Below are 26,051 nucleotides of genomic sequence, written 5' to 3' on the forward strand. Positions count from 1 at the left end.
GAATGGTGACATGAAAGAGGTAAACCAAGTGTCGACCGTGAGCTAAAAGAATAGAGGTAAAGTAAATAGTAGTGCACTGCTTTAGATCCCACAATAACACATTGAGGTTAATAACAAGTGAAGGCTGGTCATCTCCGATCCCATTGGTAGACATCGATGTTAATGACAAGTGAAGGCTGATGATCTCCAAGTAAGCATACTAGGAGATAACGAAGTTCTTTGTCTCCAGTACCATTGCAACTGCAGTAAGAAGACATTGGAAGGGCCAAACATATTGTGGCTTTCTTTTCAAAGTTCTTTAGGGGCCATTTGTGAGGTGCCACATCTAAACAACTTAAGGTATAAAAGACCTTTAACTAATAAAGAAATTGTTGTTAACCTTATTTTCTTATAAACATTATTAGAGAATGCAAGCAGGCTTTGTCTGCCAATTAGACAATATGAGAATAGCACATAGCTCAATATGGTTCCTTATATTTAGAAGTTGTTCTTGTACAATGTCCAAGAAATTTAAGACAAGGATTCTTGTACAATGTCCAATAAGTTGGTTGGTTTGCCTTCTTGTTTCACAACCATTGGTGAAGAGGAGGCGAAAAAGAAGGATTTGTAATAAGTATTGATATGATGGTCATGGATCAAGTTCCATCCTTGCTAGTCCACCACATAGCTTTTCCAGGGTTGCCACTTAATTGATGCATCATAATTAGGGAGTGCTGGTCGATTTACATTTAAAAGACAGCCCTTTTAAGTAGTGTGGTCCTTTTAGCTGGGAGTTTTTGTTTGGGTGAGAAGGGGGCAGGGGGTGGGAGGGAGGAGAGGGGAGGGGTTGGTGTAGAACAAGAAGGTTCACTCCTATCTAGCAATGGAAGAAAGTCAAGTTATAGATGTTGAGATAGACTATAGGATCTTAGAAAGAACTTAGTTGGAGAGGAAGCTTTGATACTACAAGCAACATCCTGTACTCCTTTTCACTTCACCTCTTCTTTTCAACCCATGAGATAATGAAATAAGTCGTCTTCTCTAGGTGCATTGGCTGATCCAAGTGCTATCTTATCAACTGAAAAAAAAGAGACATCAAAGAAGAAAAGCATGAGTATTGGTCTTGGGCTGAAATAGTGAAGAAAAAATACTTAGTAGAGTAGTGCCTTAGACCCCATTGCTACAACTAATAACTAGAAAGTGCTAGATTGTTGATTCTTAGAAATTTAATAGAGTTAAAAAAAAATGTGTCGGACCCAGGTGGACGAATGTACTTTAAATGCACTTTATGATTGAGCAAATTTTGCATACCCATAAAAATGAGTGCATTGTGCATCTCAATTGCAGTGGAAAATAAGTTCACGATCTTTTAAGCATTTTCTATGTCTATGCATTTCAGACATTTAACTAAAGGTAACGAGAATTAAAGAAAAAAATAAGCAAAAAGATTATTTGAATCTAAGAAGTCTAGGATTTGTTTCAAAAAAATGTTCTGTTCATGCATGTTTTCCATAAAGTTGCATGTCTGCATAAAGCTTTCTATTTTTTATGATAAATTCATTTCAATATACTTGATGAGACCAAATATTTGAAATGTTGTTATTGTATAGTACATTAGCAAGTATTTTGCATTCTTTGCTTGTAGCATAGGCATAATCACTACCACATGCACATGAGATTTTCTAGATTTGAAGAGAAGACTTTTTCTCCATATTGTACGTGTCATGACAAAAAAAAAAATTGTTGTTAAGCAAGTCCAACTAGCCATATAAGATTAAATTTTTAAGGAATTGGATACAACAATGATTGTACTAAGGTCAGCAAGTTGCTTTCTTGTTTTCTCATTTTGCAACCACTATTGATGGGAGGTGATAGGGATGAATTTGTGAGAAGTATTGAGATGATGGTTACGAATCATCTTTCTACTTTGCCAGTTCATTACAAAACTTTTGTAAAGTGGGCCTAGCATAGAACGGGATGCCTCCTCCTCTTTAGCAATGGGAGAAAGCTGAGATTTACCCTTTTCTTCAATGCAATGGCTGACATGCTTTACCCTTTTTTTCTCTCTCTTGTTTCCTTGAACAATGAGATAGTGAGAGCCGTCTTCCCTAATGACATGTGTTGATGCCATCACAACCTTATCCAAAGGAGAAAATGAGGTGTCAAAGAGGGAAACAAAGTGCATTAGTCCTAAACTGAAATAGTATACAGAATGCAATGAGTAGAGGGGTGCCTTAGAACCCATTGCTATACATTGGAGTTAATGACAAGTAAAAGTTGCCAATATCCAAGCAAACACAAGTAGATGACTAAGCACATCAACTAAATGCTATTGTGACTCTAGTAGGAGGAGCAGAAAGGCCTGCCAAATTATGTCTATATTTTAAATGCTTTTGAGGTGCTTTGGCCATGGGTGCCACATTTGAAATAATTAAGATTTTAATAAACCTAACAACTAATAAGTAGAAAGTGTAATATAGAACGTTGATTTATTTTTATGAAAACTTGACAAAATTTAAACTCAAATGGATTTGTTGGACTAGTGTAAAAAAAGTTCATATGTTTGTAGTTAAGCACATCATGATTGGATGAGATTTGCACATTACATCCATCTTTATTTAGCATTAATCTTGTAAGACATGAACTTCACAAGAAATCATTTTTTGCATGAAATCAAAATATTTGAAGCAGTTGGTAAGATGTTATAACAAATAAATTGTTGCCAAGACCTTTTTTCTCCTAGACAATTAGATAATGCAGGCAGACTTTGGTTGCCTGCTAGGTAAAATGAGAATAATGCCTAGTTCTAAAAAATTTATGGGTCATTACATTAGAAAATTGTTCTTGTTTTATTCTTTTGCATCCTGCATTGCATTTACCACAATAGATCATTGGAATAAATACCATATACTTCTCAATTGCAATGGAAAATATCATAAACAATCTTATGGGCATTTGACATTATCTTGCATTTAAGACATTTGACTAAAGTTCTCAACAATTAATAAAGCATGAGCTTACCTAAAATTGGGAAGACAAGGTTTAGGATTTGTTTCAAGAAAAAGTCAAGTACAATTTGTCTTGATAATTAATGTTTTTATTATTGATGGTAAATATATTTCAGTATAGTTGATTATACAAGGGTTTGAAGTAAAAAGACATCATTATCTTAATCTTTGACAAGCATTTGCACCATTTACATGTAATGTCTGCATCATCCTTGCCACATATACACATGTAATGTCTGCATCATCCTTGCCACATATACATGATGCTTCCTAAATTTGAGAAATAATGGGTTTTCCTATGTGCTGCATGCATACCGGTCATGTAAACTCTACTTTTAGCATGGACAATTGGCCATACAAGATTAGACTTTTAAGGAATTGAAGACAACAATGCTTGTACAAAGGCAAGCAAATTGGTTTATTGTTTCTCGTTTCACAACCCTTGTTAGAGAGGAGGTGATAAGGATGGATTTATGAGAGGTGCTGAATTGTTGGTCTTGAATTAATTTCCTACCTTGCCAATCCACTATAAAGCTCTTATGGATTGTCATCTTGAGGCAAAGTAATTAGGACATTTTCAGGGGTTCCAGGGATTTGCCTTCAAAGGTAGGCCCCTATAAGCAAAGTGGTCTTTTGCCCTTCGAGGAAGTGTTGGTATAAAAAAAGAGGTTTGCTCCTTTCTAGTGGAGGGAGAATGTCAACTTTTGGATGGATCTTCAAGGGCTTATAAAGGAGGTTTCTGAATATATGGTTGTCTTGGTTCCTAGCTTTTTTGGGGTTGGAGCCGAAACTATTAGGGGCGGGTTGGGATCCATCGAATCAGGGACCTAAGCCTAGGAGTGGGTCGGGTTGTTACAGTAGTATCAGAGCTATGGAAAACCCCACTATGGATGTGAGTTAAAGTCTATTTGTGAAGCCATGTTGTCCAGGTACGTAGTACTTGATTGAACTTTTATTGTAGTTTTGATGTTTACTGTGATATATACATATAAAATATGATTGATGTTTTGACATATTTTGGTGATGCCCGTTTGTGATTTGCCTTGAAAGACTTGTTATAGACCTAGTTTGAGAATGATGGTTAGGGATTTATCTAGGGTGTTGCCATACTGCGAAGGATAAGTCTTTTGTTGTTTTATTTTGCAGGTTTTGGTAGACCTAGGACAGTAGGTTGATTAGATGGCTCAACTCACATCCTATTGGAGATGTTTTGGGTCTATTGTAGTGCCGATGCATCATGTTTTAGTTTTATTGATGTCTTGTTTTTGTTAGGCATCAATGTTGTGATTTGAGACATTTTTGTCATATGTATTATTGAGAAATATGAAGTGAATTTTATATGAACTGAATTTACTATATAATGAAATGTTTGCCCCATTGTCTTTTGGTGACCATAGCTCTCTTTGAATTGTTGTGTCGTCGCATCTCGATGCTTTATGTTCTTAACAAAAAAAAAAAGGTTATTTGAGGGTCAAAGTGTTAGGGTGAGATAGGCTTTAGGCTCTGGGAAAGAATTTTAAATGGCTCAAGAGAAACTTTTAATAGTACGAGTTGTAGGTTCTATCCCTTCTTTCTTCCCCAACTTCTCAACTGATGAGATAATGAAAAAATATGTCTTCCTAGGCATGGGTTAATCAATCATGACCTTATTTGATTAGAGAAACAAGCAACAATCCCGAGTTGAAATAGTGGAGGAAAAGCAACAAGAGGAGCAATGCCTTAGACCCCACTGCTACACATTGACATTAAGATTAAGAAGAGACTAACACTATCCAAGCAATTATACAAGGAGATGTCTAAGCACTTAGGCTACACTGCCATTGTGACTTTGACTGAAGTAGTAGTGAGGGATCAACTAGGTTATGGCTTTGCTTTCAAAGCTGCAAGTATTTACATCATTTGCATGCAGTAGAGGTATTGTTGGCTACCACATATGCCTGATATTTGTAAATTAAAAAGGGTCTTTTTCTTTTTACTCCATGTATTAAAACCAAATATATTTTATTTTACTGCTAGCTGGGCAAAGTCAAATTTTTTAAGGAATTAAAGACAACAATGCTTGTACAAAGGCTAGCAAGTTGATTTATTGTTTTCTCATTTCACAAGCACTACTGGAGAGGAGATGGTAAAGAGGGATTTGTGAGAGGTGCTAAGGTGATGATCCTTAATCAAGTTCATATCTTACTAGTGTCATGTGAAGATTTTGTAGAGTTGTCCTCTTAAGGTAGCATGATTAGGTTAATTAGAGCATACTCAAGGGTTTTACTTTCAAAAGGCATGACCCCTTAGTAGTGTAATTCTTTGTTATTCTTTATTAAAAACATAAAATGCTTTCTTTCTTTTTTTCATGTTTGATATGCTAAGCGAGCATATGGTAGAGAGGGAGAGATGATAGCAGCTTCTAAGGTTCAAGTAGATTTTATGAACTAAGCTTGTCATCAAGGCATTTAGTTTACCTTGTTCTAAGTCATAAGTTTTCCTTACTACCTGCTGTTGAAATGCATGTAGTAACACATGTAATCTTATAGCATACTTTGTCAAATTGGCACGCCTTCGTCAACTATTTCCTCAAGCTCAAAATTTATGACAGCTTTGGGTAATTGTTGTTGTTTGTTTTAAGATTTACAACAATGAGAGTCATCTTTATTCATTTTGGTTTTAATCATTTATGTTGACAATAAATGTAAAATGATCATAAAGGCACATTTGTTCTTAAATCACTCACACAATTCTATGTTTAACCATTAACAATTTTGTTATTATCATTGGTAGGGTGATGCAGGAACTCCAAGAGAATATGACCATGGGTGGTTTACATATTCATCCTTGATCATGAAAAGGGAAGAAAAAAATGATAAGGGGCAATCAAAATATCTAAACAATTTTTTTTTTTGTCAATTATGTTTTCAATTCATTTATGTGTTTTGAAACTTGCAAGATTTAGCCATATTAAAACTCTCCTTTTCACATTCTCTCTCTTCTCTTTCTCTCCATATATTTATTTTTTAGAACTCCTTACATATGTTTGTCATATTAGGATTCCCCACAAAAAGACTATCACATGTTTAGTTGATGTCACTAATTCTCCATGTTCTTTGAACTTTTTGACTGTGGATCGAATTCCAAATTACCCGTTTCCATTCTCCACACTCTTTATTTTGCTTCTTCACACTCTTCTCTTCAGCATTCAAAGTATCCAAACCTACCATTTCTGATTTAAAATCACTTGAAAAGTCATGAGTTGCATACCTCTCTTCATTGATTCTTCAAAACATTCATGGATAAAAGAAAATTACACACTTTCTTGTAATGAATCCATGAATCACTGGTGAAACAACTAATGCTGGCCCACTTGAATAGAGCCTTCATTTTCTCCACTCTAGCACCAAAACCTCATGTGTTTTCCATTCACTGTTGCCTTATGAAGGAGAAAACCTTCAAAGTCCTCATTGTCTGACCATGATTTCAATAGATCTATCCATAGATTTCTCATTAGTGGTTTCCATTGAAAAAGCAAAAAATTTGTCATCATATTGATCAAGTAGGTCCATTTTGCATTTTTGTAATGGTAGGAAAACATCTTTCTTTTTTATTAAAGACTAACTATTACAACAACATAATTGTTACAGTTTTTCCATTACACATGGCAACATTTGTTTCTTTTTTATGAAATTTACTTTTAAATGAGTTAATGTTGACTGATCATAAGTGTAGTAAAAGATAGATGCACAAATGATGTTAATGCCTTGCTACAACATATATTTTTGACCTACTACTATAGTTAATAGATATAGTTGTCAACTTGTACTAGACAAAGTTGTAAAAAAATTGTGTTCTAAGGTAGCAATTTTCTTATTTCAAGTTTGCAAGTAACATGAATGGTCTGGGCTGATCGTTTTGAAGAACATTTGAGTGCTTATTATTGGCAACTCTCAAACATGACATTAGCGGCTCATTAAATTGCAAGTCGCTAACAAAGTTGACCAATGGCAACATTTAATCTCCCTCCATTTGTGTTGTTTGGTACTAGTTATTTTTAATACTTTTCAAGTTATTTAGCTTGTTACACATTGTAGGTGATGCATTTGAGGTTGGAAGTTGGTAAAGATTTTTTAGCTTAACAAAATCATATGTTGAACAGTCATGGGTGTGGATGAAGATACAAAATAAAAGATAGTTATCTGTAGTTCTCATTGGCATTTTGCATTTATTGTTTCTTTGCCTCCAATATACTTGATTGCAGTCAACTTTCTAATGTTATTGTTCTTTTTAATTATTTGTACACAACGTGTAAAGTGCATATTGTTGTAACTACTTAGGAAGTGTAGCTTAACTTTTGCTTGTTAGTGTAGCTATTAATGTTAATGACAATGAGAAGGATACAAATGACATGGTTCAATCTACTAAAGACGTACTTGGTGAAACAGAAATTGCAGATAACTTTTGTAGTACATAAGCTAGAAGTCTAATGGATGACCTCATACTCAAATAGAGGACCAATGAGCTTGATGTAGATGGAGTAGATGAAAGTATTTTAGTAGGTTGGTGTATAGACAAACAAAATATGGTAAATTTGATGCATACAAGGATCCTTACATGTTTAACTTGAACATGCTGCTTGAAGAAATGGAGTTCACTAATGTTGAAGATGCATTCATCTTCTAAAATCAATATACATTCTACCATAGGTCTAGTGTAAAAAAGATAGCCATGATGAAAATGCAAAAAAAAAAGAGAGAAAACTTATATGTGTTGGATAGGGGGATGTTGAAGGATAATAAGGTCAAGAAAATTCATATGTCATGCATGGCTGGTGCTAAAGAAGCTTTAGGTGACTGCAATCATCCCTTGGCTCGTATTGATGATGCATGAAATGCTTCATATTGTTAGTTGCATGCATTCACTTGAAATTTAATGAGTTAAATATCACATGTCATTGCTTTTAGAAGAGTTCACATTTTTAATTGAATGCCAATTGGGATTAAAATGGCGAAATTATAATTAGTTTGGTGCTTGGGAGGGGATCCTATAAAAGAACTGGATCAAGATTTGGATCCAAGGAGACTAAATGGGACATAGACCATATCAAATTCATAGATTCAAGCCCAAAATCCCAATCTAAATGAGTTCTAAATAATAAATTTTTGTATAATTGACATCATGGTAACTTCCCTATGTTGGAATTTCAAAAATTTTCTAAATCAATATACTGTTTAGTGAAAATTTAGGGGCATTGTAATATGGTTTGTGAGAAACTTGAATAAAACTTGAGAAAGACATCTTCTGCATTGGTTCTACACTCTTAACTCCTTTTTCTTCATCTCCTCCAAACCATGTCACGCAAGGGGATTCACAGTGGGGAAGGTGTTCTCCTGCTAGCATGTTTGAGATTTTTTGCTGCTTGATTTCATCATTTTACCTTTTTCACTATGTTTTCACTTTTCCTTGTTCTTCCCCATCTAGCTAGGTTGCTAGTTTTACAGGTTTTTAGCAAAAAATGGGATGGATTCTTATGTAGAAGAGGATTCACATTACCATTTTAGCTCAGTGTGATCGAGGATTCTTGTAACCAAGTTGCCATTATGTTCCTCTCCATCTTCCTCCAGGCCTCAACATGTTGGAATTTTTAGACCCATCCTTCTAGGTGTGAACATGTGAAGGAGATCATCCTTGATGCTAGGAGACCATTGATAATCTCTTCTTCTTTCTATTCATTAGGACATTAGTGCTTACTCATAAGACTTTCTCCCTCATTCTTTAGGTTTGTCAATTCTTGGGCCCATGTTAGTTTTGTTTTTCTTGCTTGCATTAGGTATTTAATTTGGAGTTATATCTTTGATTTTCAGTGAATAGGATGCACGCTTGTGGTTGAACTACATTTGCTTTGGTTGTAGAGTTAAGTTTAGACTAGTGGCTGGCTGATGAACTGATAGTTATCACCAGCCAAGTTTTGTCTTCATCTTTGGCAGTTTATATTTATTTTGTTCTAGTGTGGAAACATGTTTTTGGGTTTGCTATCTAATTGTTTTCATCTCTATGAAGTTTTGATTTTTATTATAGCTTCATCTGTTTTGTTTGTATTAGTTTTATATGTAGGTTAGTTGAATAGTGAATGGTTTGCCTTGGATACCAACCAATTAATGTTTGATGTTTATTTTCAAATCAATTATTTGCTTTCAGCTTTGATTTTAACTTGCATAACCTATGCTTCTTTGTAGCAAGGTGAGGCTTCGTTGCCTGGACGTTTATCATATTTAAAATTTATTTCATTTACAGAGATAATGTTGAAATTTGATAAATAGGCCAATGCTAGTGAGAGTTTAAATTTTTCAATTTCTAAAATTTTATGGTTATGTCACCTATTCTCCTGCATATTAGTAAGTTTTATATGTGCTTTTTTAGTTTGTAGGCATCCTCAAGACAATAGGATTTCAAGCCTCATGAGAACAAAGTTTTTGTATGTGCTTTTTTAGTTTCTAAGCATCCTCAAGACAGTAGGATTTCAAGCCTCATGAGAACAAGGATAACTTTAGGAAATTTGGATTTTATTTGACAATATTTTAAGAAAAAGCGGATAAAAGTGTCAATCCTTTATTTTAGGGATTGTTTCTAAAAAATAGAAAATAGTTAGGAGATATTTTGGTAAATTCTCTAAAATTCTCCTTAGATCTCAACCTTCTAGAGGTGTTTCATGGATTAACCTAGTGTCTTCAAGGTAACTAGGTCAGTAGGTGCATTAATTTAGGTAATATTGCACTTTAGATGCATCTCTGTAGGGGTAAAGCTGGAGTTCATTGTTGAAATACTTTCCTAAAGTTTAGGAGCTTCTTCTAAAGTTTAAAGAAGGAAAATTAATGCTTTTGGGCCACACTTTACACGTCCTTTTCTAGAAAATTCTCCAGGAAACCTAAGTTTGGGTGTGGGTCCAACTTTGAGCTAGGTAATGAGCAACTTTTGCCCCAAATAGTCGAGGGAAACTAGGGTTTTTGAGTTTTACCATGGTAACTCTTAAGTATGGTAGTTTTATGTTAATCTACTTGCTTACTATATGACTAAATATATGTTCCACTCTAGCAAGATTTATTGACGTTGAATTTCTGTCAAAATATCAAACATTTATTGTTTTATTGACACACATATTTTGTTAATAAATGTGGATCTATAATGACATTGCTTTGCTGTCATCATACACCATCAATGCCATTGACTGGGCTTGATGGACAAAAAATCAGTGATGATGTCTGACCATTTAATGTATATCAGTTTCACTAATGGTGCCCAACCATTAATAAGGATGGTCTCTAGCCATAGCCATACTAATTCCTGATGCAGTGTGATCGTCGTTAACCCCAATTCAATGATGATAGTGTCATCATGACAAATAAAGTTCATTTTTGGCAGGTGTATGTTTAGTCACTAAATAAACCATCCACGCTACTTCCATTGACAATCTCATTGACGTTGAAATTGAATTACCATCGGTAAATCCCATTGGTAACGCTTTTGCAATGTCATTGATTCCACCCACTCTTTGTATTGATGGGTACCCTAGGTGACCAAAATTAGGCCCACATAATTTTCTATGGACCCCACCTTTAGTATGATGTGCTTAGGTCTTCTAATTCTATTTCTCTTTGTCTTAGTCCATATCAGTGTGGTCTTAACTAGTTTAATGTGAGATTCTTAAACTTATCGTACTTAGGTTCTTTTGTTTTTGAGAATCTAAGTTAGAGTTGGATAGTAGTCTCTTATGTTTTGAAATCTAATACAAATCTTAGCTAAACATAATTATAATAAATTTATCGAAGCCTTTTCAAGTGGATTTACTTTGAATTTTAATTTCTGATTTTACACTTTTTTGTCCACTTGTCAACTATTTGCAAACCAATTTTTATATAATTAGAACCTAATTTATTTAGGTTTTGAAAATATTTTGTAACGTAGTTTTCTGCTATTTCAACATTTAGACAGAATTTTGTCAAACTTAAGTCATTGATAGGTTAAGATTTATGATTTTCTAATAATGTAATCGGTTGGAATTTTTTATATGACAGATATCCAATAACCTTAATTTTATTATATTTGGACACATTTTACCCCTGAAACTTCCAAAATCTAGAATTTTTCTTGAACCTTATTTTTGCATTGTATAGTGCAATATGTTATTTTCTCACCTTGCTTATTTTTATTCCTATTTTGCAACTTTGTTGTTCTATGTTTTTAGGTGTCCTTGAGTATCTCCATGCTTTTTAAAGGCTTAGTCTTGAGACTAGATTGATATATGATGATTTTCTCTTGTATAATTGTTAGCACATACTTACGGAAGATTTGAGCAATAGTTTTAGGTTTATTAATTTTGTGTGAATGTTTTCATTGACATGTGTGAGTAATTTACTTCATGTATTAATAAAATTAAATTCAATTCCTGGACTCATCACATGATCCCACTCGCTATGGATTCAACTTGACTCATTAGTACTGTAGAGATGGGAAATTTATAATGGTGCAAGTTTTCATTGGTGAATTTGCATGAGTTGCTATTGCTTGTATGTTGAGGTTTCATCCTAAGATAACCTGCACTCATGCAACAAATTGGAGAATTAACAGCTAATGCTGGTGTGGCTCCAAGGTAGACATATGACTACATAAGTAAGTCAGATAATAGGGATTAAAATGCAGCTTCTACATAGTCTAACTAAGAAACAAACTTGAACAATAGAGGGAACACTCTATGAAGAGTGGGAAATACATGATATAGTAGGTTATCTATATAAGAAGTTACATATGAACCTTGGATTTCATAATGCCCTTCAATTGGATTTTGATGAATGCATAACAAATTAACTTGCTGTAGGAATATGGCTTAATCATAGGTAAATGATGAGTGATTCGATAATGGTTTTGTATTTGACACAATACTAAAAATCAACACTTATCAAGGGTCCTTCACATAGTTTGTGGCCATGAACCATCATGCCAGAGTTGCATACTCAATGGTGCAATTCTATAAGATTAGACAACAGAAATTTTATATGGTTGTTAATGCATTTTACTGAGGTAATAAATAGGTTGCATTTACAATTTGTGTCAATAAACGGGGACAATGCAATTGCATTACCATAGACTCGATGTGGGAATATGTGTATCACTACCTTATGACACAAATTTTAAGATGCAGTAAAGAAGATAAGATACATTTAAACCAAAAGTTTGGGTTCAAGTGTTGGTTGTCAAGGTGCATTTTGAAGCCACAAAATGAAGAAGATTTTTTGTCTTCGTAGAAGAAAATTGTTAATCAATACTGATTACATGACAACTTATGGTTGCAGTGGCTATATAAGAAAAAAAAGAAGTTATCTCTAGAATAATGACCAATAATATTTTTCTCTATATGTTGTTACCATGCAAAGGGTGACAACATGCATATAACACTTAAGAAGAGCTTGTATACATGTTTAACAATATTTCGGTTTTTTGAGCAGTATGAATAGTTTGTAGAAAATTTTAGAAGCAATGAATTATAAGACTACAAAGGATTTATCATAGTTATATTGACAATGGAGAGGAAGGTGTTGATACATGTTACGTAAGTGTTCACCCTGACTATGTTCAAGTGGGTGTAAATTGAATTTGTTGAATCTATGAACTATACAATTGAAGTAACTGAAAGCAAGGGCAATATAGGTTGACTTCGGGTAGGGGTCTAGAATGTGACATATAACAGCAAAAGTAAAATACTTCATTGCTCATACAGAAAACTGAATTCAATGGTGTTCTTTCTCATCATGCACTGAAGGTGTTGGATAGCATGAACAACAAAGAGGTGCCTGTAGTGTACGTGATGTGGCACTATACCAAATTCTTGGGCATTTGCGACATTCCTAAAATAGGTTAACAATGACAGTCTTATTGCATCTTGCTATTGATATTTATGTGACTTTTTTATGTTTATTGCTAAAATTGTCTCAAAATGTTGTTGGAGACAATAAAATGTATAACAAACTAGTGCAATGAGTGCAACTAGAACCACTAAGGCCCAATATGGTGAAGCTTGGTTGGCCAATAAACGTGATTATATGGCAAATCCAATAAAACTTTATTGTAGCCAAATAGAGTTACTAGGACACACTATCTATATATCCATTCCCATGTACAAGCACTTTACTACTTTACTGCTTTTTTTTGTAGGAATGGATGCATGAGCTTCTAGGACACCATGACATTTGCAATATATTACATTGCCTATATGCAAATGAGCTTGCAACATTCAAATGATAGCTTATGAGTTTGTTGATGGATAGAATGGTATCTTAATTTCAACATATAACAAAAAATAACTTGTTAATTTCATTGTTATTTAATTTTGTCACCTCCTAGCCATCCACTGTCTTCTTAATTTAATAAGTCCACAATTGTCTATGTGGACACAAGGCTTATCAAGACATAAAGGCCCATATTTGCTCAATTGGCATTGGATGTGTGCAAACAACTGCTCAAGAATGATAATTGGTAAGTTGCTAACAATAGCTAGTGATGTGCATATGATCTCCTACGGCTTGTGAATGATACATTGCATTATCTATGTGTGGTCAAAAGCTTGTAGTGCATAAACAATTGCCTATAAGGTAACATTTCAGATAGTATGTATGTTTAAAATCAGTTTCTTCACTTTCTTAATATGAATCTTTTGATTTATATGTTGTATGTATGCTACTTCCAAATGGCTTGGAATCATCATATGAGATTGTAATGATTGTGTAGAGTTACTCATCAGCTCTCCAACGATACTAACTAAGTTGAATTCTGATAAAGCATGAAAAAAAAATTAGTTGAAGAATTTTAGAAAGCCTGAATGTAGTTTTGGAAAACTAATGAGCCACTTAAGTGAAACTGTTGAGCACTCTTAAGGAACTTGGCTATAAGACAATTGGATGATTAGTAACTTGTTAATCTAGTGATTATCATTACTAAGTAATATTTAATCAATGATTAACCTTAGTAATCATAGATTAATTTTAATTAATTAAATAATTCACTATTAATGACATTACTAATTATTTTTTAGTTTAAATGAAAATTTCTTAAGATTTATTAGTTTTTTTTAAAAGAAAAGATAAAAGGGGGAGGTCAAGTACTGAACTTGATCCCCACCCTTTCTAAATGTGTGTGTGTGAGAGAGAAAGAGAGAGAGAGAGAGAGAGAAGAAAAGAGGGGACAAGAGAGGAAGAAGAGAATGGGGAGAAAAAGGAACTGCTAGGGCAGCCAAGGAAGTCGTTCAAGGAAGTTGGGGGTGTCTAGCACAGACCAAAACAAGGAAAAATGTAGATGTGTCTTCATCAAGGGTTTTAGAATTCAAAATTTGTGTTTTGATTAAATTCAGGTCATAGTATGCATGGTTTCACTCCAAATTCTAGGATTGGCACTTATTTTTCTGCTTTACGCGTTGGCATATTTAATTTGGAAAAAAACTTGGTTTTAAACAATATTTTTTCTCATATTTATTTTATTAGATTTTATTAAATTTTATTTGACTTAAAAAAAAACGTTTGAGTTCTCACGCATCGCGACACGCGTGCGCGCGAGTACAACACGCACGCAATCGTGCGACAAAGCGTCTCGCGGTCACATGGCATCGCACGTGACTGTGCGTGCTATGGTCACGCGATGGCGCACGTGACTGCCCGTGCCACGTTACGCGGGACAGCACCCGGCGTTGTTGCGTCCGGGCGCTGTTATTTGCCCATCCCCCCCCCCTCCTTTTTGACAAAAAAATGCCCTCTAAGGGGCGGTTCTAGTCTTTTTGGGTGGGCAACAGCCCTGCCCACATCAAAAAATGTTTTTATAGGCCTAATGGCCAATACCATTTATTTGAAGCCTATTTATTTTATAAAAAATTGAAAATAAATCAAAATGATGTGAAATTTAGATGAAAATGTTATAAAATTCAAAAAAATTCAAATTTTGAATTTTGGCTCCAAAATCTTCTATAAATACCCCCACAATATCCCCCCCCCCTCCTTGGGTAATAGTGGCCATTGGGAGAAATCCTAGAGTATTCTCACTTGAAGACTTAAGGCTTCTCTTAAGCTCTCTTTCTCTCCTTCTTCCTCTTTTCATTTCTCATCTTCTTTTGCAACTTGGAGCAAGCTACAACTCTCTTGGAGGCATCATCTTAGAGTTTCACTCAAGGGGATCTTCAAGTGAAGGTGTTCATTTTTCGTAAGTCATTTTTCATTAGAAGTATGTAATAATCATCCCTCTCATTTCTCTATTCATTTTCCTCTTTTCTTCATCTCTCCCCATGGCCAAAAGAGATAGCACTCAACCTCTTTTTAGAGATAAGAGGCTATGTTCAGGTGCACCGGGAGCATAGAAAGATGAGATGATCTTTCATTTCATGATTAAATCATGTTTTCTCTTTATTAAATATAGCATTGTTTTTTTCTTCATTTTCCTCTTTTCTTCATCTTCCCATGGCCAAAGGAGATAGCACTCAACCTCTTTTGGAGACAAGAGGCTATGCTCAAGTGCACCAGGGGCATGGAAAGAAGATATAATCTTTCATTTCATGATTAAATTATGTTTTCTCTTTATTGAATATAGCATTGTTTTTTTCTTCATTTTTCTCTCATCTTCATCTCCTCATGGCCAAAGGAGATAGCATTCAACCTCTTTTTAGAGACAAGAGGTTATGTTCAAGTGCACCGGAAGCATGGAAAGATGAGATGATCTTTTATTTCATGATTAAATCAGTTTTCTCTTTATTAAATATAGCATTGTTTCTTTTTTTATTTTTCTCTCATCTTCATCTCCCCATAGCCTAAAGAGATAGCATTCAACCTCTTTTTAGAGACAAGAGGATATGCTCAAGTGCACTGGGAGCATAGAAAGATGAGATGATCTTTCATTTCATGATTAAATCATGTTTTCTCTTTATTGAATATAGCATTGTTTCTTTCTTTATTTTTCTTTCATCTTCACTTCCCCATGGCCAAAAGATATAGCACTCAACCACTTTTTAGAGACAAGAGGCTATGCTCAAGTGCACCAGGAGCATGGAAAGGTGAGATGATTTTTCATTTCATGATTAAATTATGTTTTCTCTTTATTGAATATAGCATTGTTTTTTTCTTCGTTTTTCTCTCATCTTCATCTCCCCATGGCCAAAGGAGATAGCACTCAACTTCTTTTTTAGAGACAAAAGGCTATGCTCAAGCACACCGACAGCATGAGAAGATAAGATAGTATATCATTTCGTAGTTAGATCATGCCCTCCCTCCTAGTTGAACTTTTCTCTTCCCATCATTCTCCCTCTCTCTCTCTCTCTCTCTCTCTTTCCTTCCTTGAATATTGTCTATGTATTACCCATGTATAGTTGCTTGGTTTTTCGTTTATATGTGAATGTATGATAAGAATGAAAGTGTGGTTTGGGGTTCTTTATTTTTATCTTCATATTAATTTTTAAGGTTGAGACTTGTCTAACTCGGGGAAACCTTCACAAATATGTATATGTTAAAAATACATTCTCATGTCATTGTGTATAGTTTTCTTCTTAATCACTCAATTAGAAACCCTAACAAGTGCTTCGTTATGTTGCTTGATTTTCTTCCATACCCAACGGTGGAAGATTTTTCCTTGTAACAAACCAAATAATAACATTCTATGTATGTATATAAATCATATTTTTAAAAAGATTTTTAAAAGCAAACATCATCTCTAATGTGGCTTTGGAGATTTAACTTAGGCTCTTGCATGAGTCCAAGCTCTCCTCCAGCCCACATCGAAACTTGAAGTCGGTTATTTTCCATTTCTTGATTTTAAATCCCATGAAGACATGTATGTATATACATGTTATATACATATATGTGTACATGAAGATTTTCTTTTCTCTTTTTATGTTTCCATATTTTATTTTGCAAATTTTCGTATACATATGAATGCATATATACATGTGTTTTATTTTCTCTCTCTAGAACCTTTTGTTCATCTTTTCAAGATAAATGTCTTATCCCACAAATTTCTTATATATATATATATATATATATATATATATATATTTTTTTTTTTTTTTTTTTTCTTTCCCTCTTTATTTAAGTTAAGACTTTATTTTTAAAAGCTTATACAAATATGTATACATAAAATATGAAGAATATATATCTCATTTTATTTCAAAATCTTTCATCTAATGTTCTTTGAAGTCTTTTTCTCTCTCTCTCTCTTTCTTTTTATAAGAATGTTGCATATCCTCCATTCCTTTAAACATTTTCTCATGATCTTTTATTTACCGATTTCACTAAGACTAAGAATCAAGTAATGACCCAATATTGGATTCATGCTTGATGGTCTACAACCCTAATCTATTTTCAAAAACTTTCATTTCTTATATACAATAATTATAAAAACAAAACCTTAGATGTATGTTATAGTAGGAATGCCTTAGATGAATGTTGTAGTATGAATGTTTCATTCTTTCTGCATTCATGCATTCACATTCACTTAATATCACAAATGAGCACAATCACATCTCTAAAAGAACTTAAGCAAAATGAGATGGAGCTCTAACTTGGTGGTAACCGAATTAGAGCAAAATCTCAAACCTACTTAATGTCTTAAGAGAACACTAAAGTGATTTCAAAATTATTTTTCAAGCTTTCCAAATGATATTCATAAGGATTTTTTATTCTAGTTTTCCCTAAAATATTTCACATTCTCAAGCAACTCTTCAAAAACCTTTTCAAAAGTTTGAAACATCAAACTTTCAATGTTTTTCTACATCGCATATAGAATCAAAATATGTTTAAGTTAAAACAAAATGCATCAATAATAGACATAGCCCTTGGGTTGATTACCCTCGGTAAAGGTGCCAGGAACGGTCAATCTCGTACCTACGGGCGAGTCCCTTTCTTTCCTATTTCAAAACAAGAACTCATTTTTCTGGAGCACTCCAAAACTAAGCAAAAATTTTGGGGATGCAAACAATTAGTAGTAGCAACATTGCATACTCATATATTAGTCTTTCTATATGATTATACCCACTGATCTATTATGGTATGATGTGATGATCACGAGCACCACGACTATGTTATGCTTGTGAGTAGACCTCTTCGAGATATGTTATATTATGATTGAGGTTGATGGACTAGCGTTGGACCAGTGCTTGCATGGATGTGATTTCAGGCCTACTTTGGAGTCACAGTTGAGATTACCTCGTTCTCTTTTTTCCTCAGTGAATTAATTTGTGTGTGATGATCATAAGCTACACAATAATTTTGTGTACATCCTACAAGAGAATACATTGTCGTTCAATGCTCAAGACTGTGTATGTAGGTGTACATACGATTGTTGTATTGTGTTATTTATGACGATTACTTTGTTATACAGATGAGTTATATTGTGTGTCGACATATTGTATTCTTATCTTATGATTTGTTTGGATTATGCATTGTATGCTCAAGATAGGTTATAGTCAGAGTTACATGCTTTGATCTTTGTTTTCAGTACTTGCTAGGTAGTGTTTCTTGACCGTGATGCTCTTAGGGTAGAGGGTGCTTGCTGGGCATCATGATTTAAGTCATTATGTGTCATATTTAAGTTTGTTGATCCAGTTTCTATATATTTCTATCAAGTAGGGCAATGCTCTTTTGTATAGATAAAGTATATATGTACGTATGTATGTTTGACCACCAGAGTATGGGTGTATAACACATTAGTTATGATGTATATGTTATGACAAGTCGAGCTATGTGCCAACTATGTAGGCAGTTATTATAGTGCATCATATGACAAGACATGCTCTTCAACAATTACGAATACGAATTTGTACACTACATATGATTCACATCCGCTATAATATGGGTTGTTAACAAGTGTAATTGTTAATGGAGTCATCACAATATATAATTTGTAGATGGTGTGAATAATTTATTTGTTTTCTAATTTTGACACCTAGCAATATGGCTTGTTAATTTTTGTATTATTTAATTTTGTCATTCCCTGCCTGTTATGCTTTGTTTTAGTCTTATTTCAGCATTTCCTTCATTATGTTTGGGTTTATTAGAGTTTAGTACGTTTTATCAGTTTGGATCGGGACCCTAGTGAGGACGCGCTTTGTTTAGGCTGTGAGTTCTTAATTGGGCGTGTTTAGCCCTAATGACATTAGGCTGGATTGTTTTTCTCTTCTAATCTCTCTCTCCCTCTCATCCCCCTCCCCTTCTTGCCGCCAATCCTTGGTAGCCCTAGAGGCTATCAACTGGTATCAGAACCATCATGATGAATTCTGCTGTTGCCGTGGATGACAATGTCGTTTTATCAGCCATTGAAGCCCACTATGCCTGGACAGAGGAAACCATTATCGAAGTTAACCGCTGCCTCCAAACGATCGAATGATCGCACCGACTCCGAAGCATGCTTGCACAGCACCATCCAAGCAACTGTCACCGCTGGCCTTCGTGACGCCTTCCAGACCCACTGCAGCCCCGTCGGTCCTCCTACGTTGCCGCCGCCACTGCCTCCCCCAGGCGAGTCTCTTCTCGGGACGCCTGGTGTGGTTCATGAAATATCATCGGGCGCAGGCCCATACGTCCAACCTCGACATGGAAGCGTGATGGGAGCTGTTCCACCGGCACAACAACCACCCATCAATGGAGGGTTCGGTGTTTCAATCAGCACCTTCGGTGCTATCCATGCAGGTGTCGGACCAACTACATGTGGCATTTTCTCTAGCAATATGAATTTGGCACCCACTGGAGGCAGTCCTTCCTCGACGCCGCCCACTTTTCCATTTGGAGGAGGAGACTTCAACCAATGGAAGCCGATCAAGATGGACTTTCCCCGCTTCAATGGAGATGACCTGCCTAATTGGATCTTTAAGACCAAACAGTTCTTTGAGTGCCAAGGAATTCTGGAGACAATGAAGGTTAGCTATGCTACCATGAATTTTGAAGGACTCGCCATTCGGTGGTTTCGATGGTTGGTCTCGCAACATGGTCGACCCAACTAATAGCAACCAGTAACCACATGATGGCACGATTTGGACCGCCAGTCTATGTGGATTACAATGCAGAGCTTTCTATGATACGGCAGAAGGGAAGTGTGGTGGAGTACCATGAGCACTTTGGGGAACTTAGCAACATGGTCCGCGGGTGGCCTATTGAGGCCCTTGTTGGCACATTTGTCAGCGACCTTAAGGAGGAATTGCGGTTTGAGGTACAAGTATTATGACTCGCCACCCTACACGTGTGTTTTATTGCATTACGCATGGCCTGAGGAGAAGCATTGTTGTTTCCTGAGCTTAAATCGTCTGTCTAACATGACACATGCCCTCCAACCACCTACTGCCTTTCCGATCGAACAAGGCAAGCCAGTGAGCAAGCCCACCTCTTGGCAAGGACCCTGCATGGCCTTTTGTGCGACAACTCACACTCGACCAGATTCGGGACAAGCGACGCCAAGGGTATGTTTCCACTGCGATCAACCATGGACCGCAGGGCACTCATGCAAACACCTTCACATGTATTGGTGGAGGAAGAGGAAGAGTCGTACGAAGGAGACACCACCGAAACGCTCGGGGAGATGTCGGTCGTACACATGACCGTGGGCTGCTCACCCGAAATCTCTTTGTATGCCTTAGCCGGGAATGAGGTACCATAGTTGATGCGAGTCAAAGGGCGGTTAAGGGGCCGAACAGTGAGTGTGCTGGTTGATACGAGCTCTCTACTCACAACTTTATTTGTGAGCTAGTGTTTGACGTGGTAGTAGGGGATGGCAGCACCCTGAAATGTAAAGGTCATTGCAATGAAGAAAAGCTGGAAATTCAAGGTCATTTTTTTCCCATGCAACTATATACATTGTCCATGGCAGGCGCTGACCTCGTGTTGGGCATGCATTGGTTGCGAGGGCTCGGTGAAGTGGTGTGGGATTTTGTGGGTATGCAAATGTATTTTACCCAAAGTGATGGTTGTCGACTTACACAAGCAGCCAGCTCACGAACCGTGGTTACAGAAGGGGTTAACTTCAATATGTTGAGAGGCACAGCTGCGAGTTTGGTGCGATCCTCATGAGTTAGCTGGAACCAACTGAGAGTTCGGATGCCACACCAACCATAGATGGAGTACGTCTATCCTCACTTCTTAATGAATTCTCTGACGTATTTTCAGTTCTTAAAGGGCTACCACCCCCACGCTCCTGTGACCACAAGATTGATCTTCAAGCTGGAGTAGTCGCCATCAAACAACGGCCATATCACTATAACCCCTTCCAATGGGAGGTACTCATGCAGCTCGTACAAGAAATGCTAGAGTAGGGCATCATCTAACCTAGTTAGAGCCCTTTTGCCTCACTAGCCCTATTAGTGTGAAAGAATGGTGACAGCTGGAGATTTTGCATGGATTATCAAGCCCTAAATGCCATCACCATTAAGGATCGGTACCCTATCCCTATGGTGGAGGATCTTCTTGATGAGCTACAATGAGCGTCATTCTTTTCCAAGATCAACCTTCGCGCCGGCTATCATCAGATTAGAGTTCTAGAGGTAGATGTGCCTAAGACTGCCTTCCTCACACCCGACAGCCATTATGAGTTCCGTGTGATGCCGTTTGGGCTCACCAATGTGCCGGCCACATTTCAGTCTCTCATGAATAACGTGTTCTGACCGTATCTGCACAGCTTCGTCCCTGTCTTTTTTGATGAAATTTTGGTGTTTAGCGCAGATGAGGATGCACATTTCAAGGATCTGCATGCTGTCATATCTCTCTTGAGGCAACACGTCTTATATGCCAAATTATCCAAATGTACCTTCGACATGTCTCATGTCATGTACTTGGGCCATGTTATAAGTCGTGGTAGTGTCGAGATGGAGGCAGATAAGGTACTGACAGTATGGGAGTGGCCCTTACCTTGGACAGTCAAGCAGCTTTGAGGTTTTCTTGGACTAGCAGGGTACTACAGGCGGTTTGTTCACAATTTCAGCACCATGGCTGCTCCCTTGACCTAGTTGGCAAAGAAGAATGGTTTCCAGTGGACTCCTCAAGTGGACAAGGCATTCGAGGCATTAAAACAAGCGGTCATGTCGGTGCCAGTACTAGTAATGCCCAACTTTGATATTCCCTTCGAAATGGAAGCCGATGCTTCCGACGTAGGCATGAGGGTAGTTTTGAGTCAGAATCATCACCCACTCACATTCTTCAATCGCGCAATGGGCTCGACTTTCCACAGTAAGTCGGCTTATGTTCGCAAACTAATTGCTATTTTTCTAGCAGCGCTGTGTTGGAAACACTACCTATTGGGCCGACACTTCGTAGTACTTACATATCACCATAGCCTTCGCTATCGCCTGCAACAGTAGACTTTGCTCCCTAAGGTACAGAAGTGGGTTTTAAAACTTAGTGGCTTTGATTTTGAGATCAAACATCGAAAAGGGAGAAATAACCTAGCGGCAAATGGGCTCTCTAGGCATGGGGCGTGGGAATCCTTTAGTCAGTTCTTTGCCGCCACTTCTATACAGTCTCAAATTTGGGATCAAATAGCTCAGGTGCAAAGCATAGCAGCCTCGGTTCAATGCATTCACACCACTATGCAAGAGGATCCTATGTGCAAGTATGGCTATGAATGGAGGCCTCCTTACCTCTACTTTCGGGATCATATTTATATGCCCACAGACACTGATTTGCCATGCATCTTGATCATGCATTTTCATGACTCTAAAGATGGTGGTCACGAGGGAGTGGAAGGGACATATCACCGCCTACGAACCGCGTTGATATTCACGACTATGTCAAGGGGTCTAACACTTGTCAGTGTAATAAGTATGAAACACAAAAACCAGCAGGATTGCTGTAGCCATTACCCGCTCCCGAGCAAATTTGGGAAGATATTTCGATGGACTTCATTGAAGGATTACCCCGGTCCCGTGGCAAGTCGGTAATTTTGGTGGTGGTTGATCAACTGTCCAAATATGCACACTTCATTGCTTTGAGTCACCCGTTCTCAGCCAAGGTTGTCGCCCATGCCTTCGAAGAACACGTGGGGAAGCTCCATGGTATGCCTCGATCCATTATCAGTCACCGGGACTCAATATTCCTTAGTGCGTTCTGGAGAGAGTACTTCCATTTGCAGGGCACTAATATGAAGATGACTACAGCCTATGACCAAAAAACGGATGGCCAAACAGAGGTAGTAAATTGCTGTGTATAAACCTACCTTCGATGCTTTGCAAGGCAACGCCCTAAGGAGTGGGCAACCTATTTATCCTGGGCGGAATTGACATACAACACCGACTGGCACACATCTACAAATACTACCCCTTTTGAGGTTGTGTATGGGTGACCACCTCCTACAATTCACCACTATTTTCCGAGCATTGCACGCAATGACACGGTCAACATGCGGTTACGTTGCCGAGATGTTATTCTGAAGGACCTCAAAGAACATCTAGCGACCGCTAGAAGTCGCATGGTCTTACAATACAACTGCCACCATAGAGATGTGACCTATCAAGAGGGCAATCGGGTATTCTTGAAAAGACCACCATAGCGCACGACAATTAAAGGGAGCCAAACAGCAAAAGTTACTCTCTCATTATGTGGGACCCTACAAGATCAGCCGCCGAATAGGTAAACTCACTTACAAGCTCCTTCTCCCGGACGGCAGTTCAATACATCTGGTATTCCACATCTCCAACCGGCGACGATATCCAATCTGCTCCCATCCTAGAAGAACTGCCTACCCTTTCGCCTCTGAGATGCATCGGCATGAGTAAAGTTAAGATAGATGGCAAATGGCATCACCAATGGCTGATTGAATTGTTGTCCAATGAAGATGCACCAGCAACATGGAAAGATGGTGAAACATCATGTCTTGTTTTCCTTTATTCATACCTTGAGGACAAGGTGTTTTTCGAAGGGGGGAGTAATGTTATGCTTTGTTTTATTCTTATTTCAGCATTGCCTTCATTATGTTTGGGTTTATTAGAGTTTAGTAGGTTTTATCAGTTTGGATCGGGACCCTAGCAAGGACCCACTTTGTTTAGGCTGTAAGTTCTTAATTGGGCGCGTTTAGCCCTAATGACATTATGCTAATCTCTCTCCCCCTCTTGTCCCCCTCTCCTTCTTGCCGCCAGTCCTTGGTAGCCCTAGAGGATATCACTGCCATTGCAATCATATGCTACCACCATTCACCTTGTTCTTTATTTTTTAAATGTCTATTTAGGGGAAACTACTTTGATCATAAAAACCCAAGGCATACTTGTATGCCTGCAAGGTTTTGACTTGCTTCAGGGCCTGGGTGGACCACCTTTTTTAATTAACAATGTAAGTTGGCAACCGCTGATATGCATATACTAGGCTTACCAAGATGTGAAGGCAGCTATTGAATAGACTAAGATATGGCATTTGTAAATGATAGATTGTGAATGCTAACCAGGTGCTAACAATAGTTTGCAACATGTTTATGATAGCTCACCAGCTACATCCAATTATTGATTGCATTGTTCATGTGCAAAGAATAGCTTGTGACATGTATAACAATAGCTTGCGATATGATTATGGGTACAATAATTGCTTCATTTTTAATTTTGATAGCTAACATGCTTATGACAGCTTGCTTGCTACATGCAAATTATATATTGCATTATCCATGTGCAAACGATAGCTTGTGACATGTATAACAATAGCTTACAATATGAATATGGCTAAAATAATGGTTTTTTTTTAAATTTTGATAGCTAACAAATGGTAGCATGCTAAGTATTTGTCATTTAATTAGGTCACACCTTCAACATAACCATCATTATATATTTCCATTTCCTAAACTAACGTTGGCTTCACATGAAAAATAGCTTGAAAATGATAACTTGTGATGTGCTAACAATAGTTTGATAGCTTGCCACATATATACTAACGATAGATTGGATTGTCCATACACAAACAACAGAATCTAACATGCAAACAATAGTGAGTGATAGACTGATAGCAACAATAAATTCTTCATCTTTTAATATTGAAAGCTACCAATTGATGGCTTGTCAATTTCTTCGTTATTCAATTTTGCCAGTCCTTGCCAGTGCCATAATCCATTATTGATATATACCATTTTTCTTTAGTACGTGGTGTCAGTCCACAACTGGCAATATGCCCACAAAGCCTACCAAAAAAGCCGACTGCCTAGATCAATGTTGGCGGCTTGCTCATTTATAGCTTGAAAAATGATAATTTGCAAGTTGTTAATGATATCTTGTAATGTGGATATGGTAGCTTGTAACTTGTGAATGATAAACTATATTATGTGTGAGCAATAGCTTGCAATACGTAGATGGTGAGAATGATTTCTTCATTTTGTAGTTTCGACAACTAATAGGTGGCTGCTAAAACGAAATTTGCTTAAGACACAAGCAAAATATCAGTCTAGCATGGACAAATATTGATGAAAACATCAATGCAAGTGTTGAAAACAATCGTTATTTTGAAGTTCCAAACATATACTTTGGAAATTGTTATTTAATGTTGAGCTTCTAGTTTATTTAAGTTGCCACTTCAGCCATCACCATCACCCATTCCAGCCATTTACCACATTATTTTTTATTATATATAGGTGAGATGTTGTGTCATACACCCATATGCATTACATGAGGTGATTTTCACCATCAATAATGGCTTCTTCGCTTACCATCAGCCAAATGATGCAGCAGCATTTCATGTGGGTTTTTCTCCACTTACAATTGCTTCTTCATCCGCCATTGGCCAAACAATAGAGCAATAGTTTGTGAGGGCATTTTGCCACCTAAAGCCGCTCATTCATCTGCCATAATAATCACTTGTTGAAGCAAAGAGTAAGTGACACCAAAAATTTCTTACAAGTTGGAACCCCTTAAAAGTTTTTGATTGTGGCAAAAACTTGGTTTATAATTGGAAACCACATGGAGGTCCAATGTAAATAGTTCCTAGTAGATTTTTTTGGAATGGATTCTAGAGTTTTCTTTATAAATAGACTTTTAGGAGCACAATTTAGCATTCTCGCCTTCACAAGAATACTGGCCTGCCCTTTTCTCTGTCCCCATCTCAAGAAAACTCA

The 26,051-nt window shown here is 36.7% G+C and overlaps 2 protein-coding genes across 4 annotated transcripts in view; both read left to right on the plus strand.

Moving 5' to 3' along the window:
- The window catches only part of LOC116267403 (transcription factor TCP24-like), a 32,621-nt gene extending 19,428 nt beyond the window's left edge, over nucleotides 1-13,193 (plus strand). Inside the window, exon 3 of one of the 2 annotated variants that reach the window (XM_031649098.2) lies at nucleotides 13,176-13,193. The gene's annotated coding sequence lies outside the window, so the exon portion shown is untranslated. Of the gene's footprint in view, nucleotides 1-4,133; nucleotides 4,328-13,175 lie in introns of those variants that run through there. The other variant, XM_031649096.2, reaches the window with a different exon arrangement.
- The window catches only part of LOC116267404 (phosphatase IMPL1, chloroplastic), a 68,386-nt gene that overhangs the window by 10,281 nt on the left and 32,054 nt on the right, over nucleotides 1-26,051 (plus strand). The window lies entirely within an intron of this gene.

This window comes from Nymphaea colorata, chromosome 14 (assembly GCF_008831285.2).
Source record: "Nymphaea colorata isolate Beijing-Zhang1983 chromosome 14, ASM883128v2, whole genome shotgun sequence".
Classification (NCBI taxonomy): domain Eukaryota; kingdom Viridiplantae; phylum Streptophyta; class Magnoliopsida; order Nymphaeales; family Nymphaeaceae; genus Nymphaea; species Nymphaea colorata.